The sequence below is a fragment of the Schistocerca nitens genome, chromosome 4 (genome assembly GCF_023898315.1).
Source record: "Schistocerca nitens isolate TAMUIC-IGC-003100 chromosome 4, iqSchNite1.1, whole genome shotgun sequence".
Classification (NCBI taxonomy): domain Eukaryota; kingdom Metazoa; phylum Arthropoda; class Insecta; order Orthoptera; family Acrididae; genus Schistocerca; species Schistocerca nitens.
Window position 1 is genome coordinate 37,847,329 of NC_064617.1, and position 12,283 is coordinate 37,859,611.

Consider the following 12,283-nt stretch of genomic DNA (forward strand, 5'->3'; position numbering starts at 1 on the left):
GTGTGTCGCATCCTTATTAGAAGAGTGTTAGGTTTTCAATAAATGGGCAGTAGTGCGTCGGATACAAACTACATGACTCCCAGGAGAGCTTTCTTGTGGAGACTGCAGCCGTTTTACTCTCTAGGATAAAACCCGCTCTGGGGCGTACAGTATTTAATCTCGATGCAATTTCTGTGTCGCATCCTAATTAGAAGAGTGTGAGGGTTTCAGTAAATGGGCAGGAGTGCTTCGGATACAAACTACATGACTCCCAGGATAGCTTTCATGTTAAGCTTGCAACCGTTTTACTCTCTAGGATAAAACCAGCTCTGGAGCCTACAGTACTTAATCTCGATGCAATTTGTGTGTCGCATCCTTATTAGAAGAGTGTTAGGGTTTCAGTAAATGGGCAGTAGTGCTTCGGATACAAACTACATGACTCCCAGGATAGCTTTCATGTTAAGCTTGCAACCGTTTTACTCTCTAGGATAAAACCAGCTCTGGAGCCTACAGTACTTAATCTCGATGCAATATCTGTGTCGCATCCTTATTAGAAGAGTGTGAGGGTTTCAGTAAATGGACAGTAGTGCGTCGGATAAAAACTAAATGACTCCCCGGAGACCTTTCATGTGTACGCTGCAGCCGTTTAACTCTCTAGGATAAAACCCGCCCTGGAGCCTACAGTACTTAATCTCGATGCAATTTCTGTGTCGCATCCTAATTAGAAGAGTGTGAGGGTTTCAGTAAATGGGCAGTAGTGCGTCGGATACAAACTACATGACTCCCAGGATAGCTTTCTTATGGAGGCTGCAGCCGTTTTACTCTCTAGGATAAAACCCGCTCTGGAGCCTACAGTATTTAATCTCGATGCAATTTCTGGGTCGCATCCTAATTAGAAGAGTGTGTGGGTTTCAGTAAATAGGCAGTGGTGCGTCGGATACAAACTACATGACTCCCAGAAGAGCTTTCATGTGGAGACTGCAGCCGTTTTACTCTCTAGGATAAAACCCGCCCTGGAGCCTACAGGGCTGCTATTTCTGTGTCACATCCATATTAGAAGAGTGTGAGGGTTTCATTAAATGGGCAGTAGTGCGTCGGATACAAACTACTTGACTCCCAGGATAGCTTTCTTGTGGAGGCTGCAGCCGTTTTACTCTCTGATAAAACCCGCTCTGGAGCCTACAGTATTTAATCTCGATGCAATTTCGGTGACGCATCCTAATTAGAAGAGTGTGAGGGTTTCAGTAAATAGGCAGTAATGCGTCGGATACAAACTGCATGACTCCCAGGAGAGCTTTCGTGTGTTGGCTGCAGCCTTTTTTCTCTGTAGTTTAAAACCCGCCCTGGAGCCTACAGTATTTAATCTCGATGCAATTTCTGTGTCGCATCCTTATTAGAAGACTGTGAGGGTTTCAGTAAATGGGCAGTAGTGAGTCGGATACAAACTACATGACTCCCAGGAGAGCTTTCATGTGGAGGCTGCAACCGTTTTACTCTCTAGGATAAAACCCGCTCTGGAGGGTACAGTAATTAATCTCGATGCAATTTCTGTGTCGCATCCTAATTTAGAAGAGTGTGAGGGTTTCAGTAAATGGGCGGTAGTGCGTCGGATACAAACTACATGAGTCCCAGGAGAGTTTTCACTTGTAGGCCGCAGCCGTTTAACTCTCTAGGATAAAACCCGCCCTGGAGCCTACAGGGCTGCTATTTCTGTGTCGCATCCTTATTAGAAGAGTGTAAGGGTTTCAGTAAATGGGCAGTATTGCGTCGGATACAAACTACATTTCTCCCAGGATGGCTTTCTTGTGGAGGCTGCAGCCGTTTTACTCTCTAGGATAAAACCCGCTCTGGAGCCTACAGTATTTAATCTCGATGCAATTTCGGTGACGCATCCTAATTAGAAGAGTGTGAGGGTTTCAGTAAATAGGCAGTAATGCGTCGGATACAAACTGCATGACTCCCAGGAGAGCTTTCGTGTGTTGGCTGCAGTCGTTTTTCTCTGTAGTTTAAAACCCGCCCTGGAGCCTACAGTATTTAATCTCGATGCAATTTCTGTGTCGCATCCTTATTAGAAGACTGTGAGGGTTTCAGTAAATGGGCAGTAGTGAGTCGGATACAAACTACATGACTCCCAGGAGAGCTTTCATGTGGAGGCTGCAACCGTTTTACTCTCTAGGATAAAACCCGCTCTGGAGGGTACAGTAATTAATCTCGATGCAATTTCTGTGTCGCATCCTAATTTAGAAGAGTGTGAGGGTTTCAGTAAATGGGCGGTAGTGCGTCGGATACAAACTACATGAGTCCCAGGAGAGTTTTCACTTGTAGGCCGCAGCCGTTTAACTCTCTAGGATAAAACCCGCCCTGGAGCCTACAGGGCTGCTATTTCTGTGTCGCATCCTTATTAGAAGAGTGTAAGGGTTTCAGTAAATGGGCAGTATTGCGTCGGATACAAACATTTCTCCCAGGATAGCTTTCTTGTGGAGGCTGCAGCCGTTTTACTCTCTAGGATAAAACCCGCTCTGGAGCGTACAGTATTTGATCTCAATGCAATTTCTGTGTCGCATCCTAATTAGAAGAGTGTGAGGGTTTCAGTAAATGTGCAGTAGTGCGTCGGATACAAACTACATGACTCCCAGGATAGCTTTCGTGTTAAGTCTGCAACCGTTTTACTCTCTAGGATAAAACCAGCTCTGGAGCCTACAGTATTTAATCTCGATGCAATTTCTGTGTCGCATCCTTATTAGAAGAGTGTTAGGGTTTCAGTAAATGGGCAGTAGTGCGTCGGATACAAACAACATGTCTCCCAGGAGAGCTTTCATGTGGAGGCTGCAGCCGTTTTACTCTCTACGATAAAACCCGCCCTGGAGCCTTTAGTACTTAATCTCGACGCAATTTCTGTGTCATCGCATTATTTGAGGGGCGTGAGGGTTTCAGTAAATGGGCAGGAGTGCGTCGGATACAAACTACATGACTCCCAGGAGAGGTTTCATGTGGAGGTTGCAGCCAATTTACTCTCTAGGAGAAAACCCGCCCTGGAACCTGCAGTATTTAATCTCGACGCAATTTCTGTATCGCATCATTATTAGAAGAGTGTTAGAGTTTCAGTAAATGGGCAGTAGAGCGTCGGATGCAAACTAAATGACTCCCCGGAGAGCTTTCATGTGTAGGCTGCATGCGTTTTCTCTCTAGGATAAAACCCGCTCTGGAGCCTACAGTACTTAATCTCGATGCAATTTCTGTGTCGCATCCTTATTAGAAGAGTGTGAGGTTTGTCAGTAAATGGGCAGTAGTGCGTCGGATACAAACTACATGACTCCCAGGAGAGCTTTCTTGTGGAGGTTGCAGCCGTTTTACTCTCTAGGATAAAACCTGCTCTGGGGCGTACAGTATTTAATCTCGATGCAATTTCTGTCTCGCATCCTAATTAGAAGAGTGTGAGGGTTTCAGTAAATGGGCAGTAGTGCTTCGGATACAAACTACATGACTCCCAGGATAGCTTTCATGTTAAGCTTGCAACCGTTTTACTCTCTAGGATAAAACCAGCTCTGGAGCCTACAGTACTTAATCTCGATGCAATTTGTGTGTCGCATCCTTATTAGAAGAGTGTTAGGTTTTCAATAAATGGGCAGTAGTGGGTCGGATACAAACTACATGACTCCCAGGAGAGCTTTCTTGTGGAGACTGCAGCCGTTTTACTCTCTAGGATAAAACCCGCTCTGGGGCGTACAGTATTTAATCTCGATGCAATTTCTGTGTCGCATCCTAATTAGAAGAGTGTGAGGGTTTCAGTAAATGGGCAGTAGTGCTTCGGATACAAACTACATGACTCCCAGGATAGCTTTCATGTTAAGCTTGCAACCGTTTTACTCTCTAGGATAAAACCAGCTCTGGAGCCTACAGTACTTAATCTCGATGCAATTTGTGTGTCGCATCCTTATTAGAAGAGTGTTAGGGTTTCAGTAAATGGGCAGTAGTGCTTCGGATACAAACTACATGACTCCCAGGATAGCTTTCATTTTAAGCTTGCAACCGTTTTACTCTCTAGGATAAAACCAGCTCTGGAGCCTACAGTACTTAATCTCGATGCAATATCTGTGTCGCATCCTTATTAGAAGAGTGTGAGGGTTTCAGTAAATGGACAGTAGTGCGTCGGATAAAAACTAAATGACTCCCCGGAGACCTTTCATGTGTACGCTGCAGCCGTTTAACTCTCTAGGATAAAACCCGCCCTGGAGCCTACAGTACTTAATCTCGATGCAATTTCTGTGTCGCATCCTAATTAGAAGAGTGTGAGGGTTTCAGTATGTGGGCAGTAGTGCGTATGGTACAAAATATATGTCCCCGACGAGGGCTCTTACGTGGGGGCCACAGCCGTGTTAATCTCTTGATTAATAGTTGCCCTGTAGCCTGTACTACATAATCTCGACGCAATTTCTGTGTCGCATCGTCAGTAGATTTGTGTGAGGGTTTAATAAAATGGGTAGTATTGAGACGGGTACATATTACAAGACTCCCAGGAGAGCTTTCATGTGTAGGCTGCAACCGTTTTACTCTCTAGGATAAAACACGCCCTTGAACCTACAGTACTTAATCTCGACGCAATTTGTATGTCGCATCCTTATTAGAAGAGTGCGAGGGTTTCAGTAAATGTGCGGTAGTGCGTCGGATACAAACTACATGACTCCCAGGAGGGCTTTCATGTGGAGGCTGCAGCCGTTTTACTCTCTAGTACAAAACTCTCCCTGGAAGCTACAGTATTTAATCACGACGCACAATCTGTGTCGCATCCTTATTAGAAGAGTGTGAGGGTTTCAGTAAATGGGCAGTAGGGCGTCGGATACAAACTACATGACTCAAGGAGAGCTTTCATGTGGAGGCTGCAGCCAATTTACTCTCTAGGATAAAACCCGCCCTGGTGCCTTCAGTACTTAATCTCGACGCAATTTCTGTGTCATCTCTTTATTTGAGGAGCGTGAGGTTTTCAGTAAATGGGCAGTAGTGCGTCGGATACAAACTACATGACTCCCAGGAGAGCTTTCATGTGTAGGCTGCAGCCGTTTAACTCTCTAGGATAAAACCTGCCCTGGACCCTACAGGGCTGCTATTTCTGTGTCGCATCCTTATTGGAAGAATGTGAGAGTTCCAGTAAATGGGCAGTAGTGCGTCGGATACAAACTACATGACTCCCAGGAGAGCTCTCATGTGGAGACTGCAGCCGTTTAACTCTCTAGGATAAAACCCGCCCTCGAGCCTACAGGGCTGCTATTTCTGTGTCGCATCCTTATTAGAAGAGTGTGAGGGTTTCAGTAAATGGGCAGTAGTGCGTCGGATACAAACTACATGACTCCCAGGATAGCTTTCTTATGGAGGCTGCAGCCGTTTTACTCTCTAGGATAAAACCCGCTCTGGAGCCTACAGTATTTAATCTCGATGCAATTTCTGGGTCGCATCCTAATTAGAAGAGTGTGTGGGTTTCAGTAAATAGGCAGTGGTGCGTCGGATACAAACTACATGACTCCCAGAAGAGCTTTCATGTGGAGACTGCAGCCGTTTTACTCTCTAGGATAAAACCCGCCCTGGAGCCTACAGGGCTGCTATTTCTGTGTCACATCCATATTAGAAGAGTGTGAGGGTTTCATTAAATGGGCAGTAGTGCGTCGGATACAAACTACTTGACTCCCAGGATAGCTTTCTTGTGGAGGCTGCAGCCGTTTTACTCTCTGATAAAACCCGCTCTGGAGCCTACAGTATTTAATCTCGATGCAATTTCGGTGACGCATCCTAATTAGAAGAGTGTGAGGGTTTCAGTAAATAGGCAGTAATGCGTCGGATACAAACTGCATGACTCCCAGGAGAGCTTTCGTGTGTTGGCTGCAGCCTTTTTTCTCTGTAGTTTAAAACCCGCCCTGGAGCCTACAGTATTTAATCTCGATGCAATTTCTGTGTCGCATCCTTATTAGAAGACTGTGAGGGTTTCAGTAAATGGGCAGTAGTGAGTCGGATACAAACTACATGACTCCCAGGAGAGCTTTCATGTGGAGGCTGCAACCGTTTTACTCTCTAGGATAAAACCCGCTCTGGAGGGTACAGTAATTAATCTCGATGCAATTTCTGTGTCGCATCCTAATTTAGAAGAGTGTGAGGGTTTCAGTAAATGGGCGGTAGTGCGTCGGATACAAACTACATGAGTCCCAGGAGAGTTTTCACTTGTAGGCCGCAGCCGTTTAACTCTCTAGGATAAAACCCGCCCTGGAGCCGACAGGGCTGCTATTTCTGTGTCGCATCCTTATTAGAAGAGTGTAAGGGTTTCAGTAAATGGGCAGTATTGCGTCGGATACAAACTACATTTCTCCCAGGATAGCTTTCTTGTGGAGGCTGCAGCCGTTTTACTCTCTAGGATAAAACCCGCTCTGGAGCCTACAGTATTTAATCTCGATGCAATTTCGGTGACGCATCCTAATTAGAAGAGTGTGAGGGTTTCAGTAAATAGGCAGTAATGCGTCGGATACAAACTGCATGACTCCCAGGAGAGCTTTCGTGTGTTGGCTGCAGTCGTTTTTCTCTGTAGTTTAAAACCCGCCCTGGAGCCTACAGTATTTAATCTCGATGCAATTTCTGTGTCGCATCCTTATTAGAAGACTGTGAGGGTTTCAGTAAATGGGCAGTAGTGAGTCGGATACAAACTACATGACTCCCAGGAGAGCTTTCATGTGGAGGCTGCAACCGTTTTACTCTCTAGGATAAAACCCGCTCTGGAGGGTACAGTAATTAATCTCGATGCAATTTCTGTGTCGCATCCTAATTTAGAAGAGTGTGAGGGTTTCAGTAAATGGGCGGTAGTGCGTCGGATACAAACTACATGAGTCCCAGGAGAGTTTTCACTTGTAGGCCGCAACCGTTTAACTCTCTAGGATAAAACCCGCCCTGGAGCCTACAGGGCTGCTATTTCTGTGTCGCATCCTTATTAGAAGAGTGTAAGGGTTTCAGTAAATGGGCAGTAGTTCGTCGGATACAAACTACATGACTCCCAGGATAGCTTTCTTATGGAGGCTGCAGCCGTTTTACTCTCAAGGATAAAACCCCCTCTGGAGCCTACAGTATTTAATCTCGATGCAATTTCTGGGTCACATCCTAATTAGAAGAGTGTGTGGGTTTCAGTAAATAGGCAGTGGTGCGTCGGATACAAACTACATGACTCCCAGAAGAGCTTTCATGTGGAGACTGCAGCCGTTTTACTCTCTAGGATAAAACCCGCCCTGGAGCCTACAGGGCTGCTATTTCTGTGTCACATCCGTATTAGAACAGTGTGAGGGTTTCATTAAATGGGCAGTAGTGCGTCGGATACAAACTCCATGACTCCCAGGATAGCTTTCTTATGGAGGCTGCAGCCGTTTTACTCTCTAGGATAAAACCCGCTCTGGAGCCTACAGTATTTAATCTCGATGCAATTTCTGGGTCACATCCTAATTAGAAGAGTGTGTGGGTTTCAGTAAATAGGCAGTGGTGCGTCGGATACAAACTACATGACTCCCAGAAGAGCTATCATGTGGAGACTGCAGCCGTTTTACTCTCTAGGATAAAACCCGCCCTCGAGCCTACAGGGCTGCTATTTCTGTGTCGCATCCGTATTAGAAGAGTGTGAGGGTTTCAGTAAATGGGCAGTAGTGCGTCGGATACAAACTACATGACTCCCAGGATAGCTTTCTTATGGAGGCTGCAGCCGTTTTACTCTCTAGGATAAAACCCGCTCTGGAGCCTACAGTATTTAATCTCGATGCAATTTCTGGGTCACATCCTAATTAGAAGAGTGTGAGGGTTTCAGTAAATAGGCAGTGGTGCGTCGGATACAAACTACATGACTCCCAGAAGAGCTTTCATGTGGAGACTGCAGCCGTTTTACTCTCTAGGATAAAACCCGCCCTGGAGCCTACAGGGCTGCTATTTCTGTGTCGCATCCTTATTAGAAGAGTGTGAGGGTTTCAGTAAATGGGCAGTAGTGCGTCGGATACAAACTACATGACTCCCAGGATAGCTTTCTTATGGAGGCTGCAGCCGTTTTACTCTCTAGGATAAAACCCGCTCTGGAGCCTACAGTATTTAATCTCGATGCAATTTCGGTGACGCATCCTAATTAGAAGAGTGTGAGGGTTTCAGTAAATAGGCAGTAGTGCGTCGGATACAAACTACATGACTCCCAGGAGAGCTTTCATGTGGAGACTGCAGCCGTTATACTCTCTAGGATAAAACCCGCCCTGGAGCCTACAGTATTTAATCTCGATGCAATTTCTGTGTCGCATCCTTATTAGAAGAGTGCGAGGGTTAAAGTAAATGGGCGGTAGTGCGTCGGATACAAACTACATGAGTCCCAGGAGAGCTTTCATGTGTTGGCTGCAGCCGTTTTACTCTCTAGGATAAAACCCGCCCTAGCGCCTGCAGTATTTAATCTCTATGCAATTTCTGTGTCGCATCCTTATTAGAAGAGTGTGAGGGTTTAAGTAAATGGGCAGTAGTGCGCCGGATACAAACTACATGACTCCCAGGAGAGCTTTCATGTGGAGGCTGCAGCCGTTTTACTCTGTAGGATAAAACCCGCCCTGGCGCCTACAGTATTTAATCTCGATGCAATTTCTGTGTCGCATCCTTATTAGAAGAGTGCGAGGGTTAAAGTAAATGGGCGGTAGTGCGTCGGATACAAACTACATGAGTCCCAGGAGAGCTTTCATGTGTTGGCTGCAGCCGTTTTACTCTGTAGGATAAAACCCGCCCTGGAGCCTACAGTATTTAATCTCGATGCAATTTCTGTGTCGCATCCTTATTAGAAGAGTGCGAGGGTTAAAGTAAATGGGCGGTAGTGCGTCGGATACAAACTACATGAGTCCCAGGAGAGCTTTCATGTGTTGGCTGCAGCCGTTTTACTCTCTAGGATAAAACCCGCCCTGGCGCCTGCAGTATTTAATCTCTATGCAATTTCTGTGTCGCATCCTTATTAGAAGAGTGTGAGGGTTTCAGTAAACGGGCAGTAGTGCGTAGGATACAAACTACATGACTCCCAGGAGAGCTTTCATGTGGAGGCTGCAGCCGTTTTTCTCTATAGGATAAAACCCGCTCTGGAGGGTACAGTATTTAATCTCGATGCAATTTCTGTGTCGCATCCTAATTTAGAAGAGTGTGAGGGTTACAGTAAATGGGCGGTAGTGCGTCGGATACAAACTACATGAGTCCCAGGAGAGTTTTCACTTGCAGGCCGCAGCCGTTTAACTCTCTAGGATAAAACCCGCCCTGGAGCCTACAGGGCTGCTATTTCTGTGTCGCATCCTTATTAGAAGAGTGTGAGGGTTTCAGTAAATGGGCAGTAGTGCGTCAGATACAAACTACATGACTCCCAGGATAGCTTTCTTGTGGAGGCTGCAGCCGTTTTACTCCCTAGGATACCCGCTCTGGAGCGTACAGTATTTGATCTCAATGCAATTTCTGTGTCGCATCCTAATTAGAAGAGTGTGAGGGTTTCAGTAAATGGGCAGTAGTGCGTCGGATACAAACTACATGACTCCCAGGATAGCTTTCGTGTTAAGTCTGCAACCGTTTTACTCTCTAGGATAAAACCAGCTCTGGAGCCTACAGTATTTAATCTCGATGCAATTTCTGTGTCGCATCCTTATTAGAAGAGTGCGAGGGTTACAGTAAATGGGCGGTAGTGCGTCGGATCCAAACTACATGAGTCCAAGGAGAGGTTTCATGTGGAGGAAGCAGCCGTTTTACTCTCTAGGATAAAACCCGCCCTAGAGCCTTCAGTACATAATCTCGACGCAATTTCTGTGTCATCTCATTATTTGAGGAGCGTGAGGGTTTCAGTAAATGGGCAGTAGTGCGTCGGATACAAACTACATGACTCCCAGGATAGCTTTCTTGTGGAGGCTGCAGCCGTTTTACTCTCTGATAAAACCCGCTCTGGAGCGTACAGTATTTAATCTCGATGCAATTTCTGTGTCGCATCCTAATTAGAAGAGTGTGAGGGTTTCAGTAAATGGGCAGTAGTGCGTCGGATACAAACTACATGACTCCCAGGAGAGCTTTCATGTGTAGGCTGCAGCCGTTTAACTCTCTAGGATAAAACCTGCCCCGGAGCCTACAGGGCTGCTATTTCTGTGTCGCATCCTTATTGGAACAGTGTGAGGGTTTCAGTAAATGGGCAGTAGTGCTTCGGATACAAACTACATGACTCCCAGGATAGCTTTCTTGTGGAGGCTGCAGCCGTTTTACTCTCTAGGACAAAACCAGCTCTGGAGCCTACAGTATTTAATCTCGATGCAATTTCTGTGTCGCATCCTAAGTAGAAGAGTGTGAGGGTTTCAGTAAATTGGCAGTAGTGCGTCGGATACAAACTACATGACTCCCAGAAGAGCTTTCATGTGGAGACTGCAGCCGTTTTACTCTCTAGGATAAAACCCGCCCTGGAGCCTACAGTATTTAATCTCGATGCAATTTCTGTGTCGCATCCTTATTAGAAGAGTGTGAGGGTTTCAGTAAATGGGCAGTAGTGCGTCGGATACAAACTACATGACTCCCAGGATAGCTTTCTTGTGGAGGCTGCAGCCGTTTTACTCTCTAGGATAAAACCCGCTCTGGAGCCTACAGTATTTATTCTCGATGCAATTTCTGTGTCGCATCCTAATTAGAAGAGTGTGAGGGTTTCAGTAAATGGGCAGTAGTTCGTCGGATACAAACTACATGACTCCCAGGATAGCTTTCATGTTAAGCCTGCAACCGTTTTACTCTCTAGGATAAAACCAGCTCTGGAGCCTACAGTATTTAATCTCGATGCAATTTCTGTGTCGCATCCGTATTAGAAGAGTGCGAGGGTTAAGGTAAATGGGCGGTAGTGCGTCGGATACAAACTACATGAGTCCCAGGAGAGCTTTCATGTGGAGGCTGCACCCGTTTTACTCTCTAGGATAAAACCCGCCCTAGAGCCTTCAGTACTTAATCTCGACGCAATTTCTGTGTCATCTCATTATTTGAGGAGCGTGAGGGTTTCAGTAAATGGGCAGTAGAGCGTCGGATACAAACTACATGACTCCCAGGAGAGCTTTCATGTGGAGGCTGCAGCCGTTTTACTCTCTAGGATAAAACCCGCCCTGGATCCTACAGTATTTAATCTCGATGCAATTTCTGTGTCGCGTCCTAATTAGAAGAGTGTGAGGGTTTCAGTAAACGGGCAGTAGTTCGTCGGATACAAACTACATGACTCCCAGGATAGCTTCCATGTTAAGCCTGCAACCGTTTTACTCTCTAGGATAAAACCAGCTCTGGAGTCTACAGTATTTAATCTCGATGCAATTTCTGTGTCGCATCCTTATTAGAAGAGTGCGAGGGTTAAAGTAAATGGGCGGTAGTGCGTCGGATACAAACTACATGAGTCCCAGGAGAGCTTTCATGTGGAGGCTGCACCCGTTTTACTCTCTAGGATAAAACCCGCCCTAGAGCCTTCAGTACTTAATCTCGACGCAATTTCTGTGTCATCTCATTATTTGAGGAGCGTGAGGGTTTCAGTAAATGGGCAGTAGAGCGTCGGATACAAACTACATGACTCCCAGGAGAGCTTTCATGTGGAGGCTGCAGCCGTTTTACTCTCTAGGATAAAACCCGCCCTGGATCCTACAGTATTTAATCTCGATGCAATTTCTGTGTCGCGTCCTAATTAGAAGAGTGTGAGGGTTTCAGTAAATGGGCAGTAGTTCGTCGGATACAAACTACATGACTCCCAGGATAGCTTTCATGTTAAGCCTGCAATCGTTTTACTCTCTAGGATAAAACCAGCTCTGGAGCCTACAGTATTTATTCTCGATGCAATTTCTGTGTCGCATCCTTATTAGAAGAGTGTAAGGGTTTCAGTAAATGGGCAGTATTGCGTCGGATACAAACTACATGACTCCCAGGATAGCTTTCTTGTGGAGGCTGCAACCGTTTTACTCTCTAGGATAAAACCCGCTCTGGAGCGTACAGTATATGATCTCAATGCAATTTCTGTGTCGCATCCTAATTAGAAGAGTGTGAGGGTTTCAGTAAATGGGCAGTAGTGCGTCGGATACAAACTACATGACTCCCAGGATAGCTTTCATGTTAAGCCTGCAACCGTTTTACTCTCTAGGATAAAACCAGCTCCGGAGCCTACAGTATTTAATCTCGATGCAATTTCTGTGTCGCATCCTTATTAGAAGAGTGCGAGGGTTAAAGTAAATGGGCGGTAGTGCGTCGGATACAAACTACATGAGTCCCAGGAGAGCTTTCATGTGGAGGCTGCACC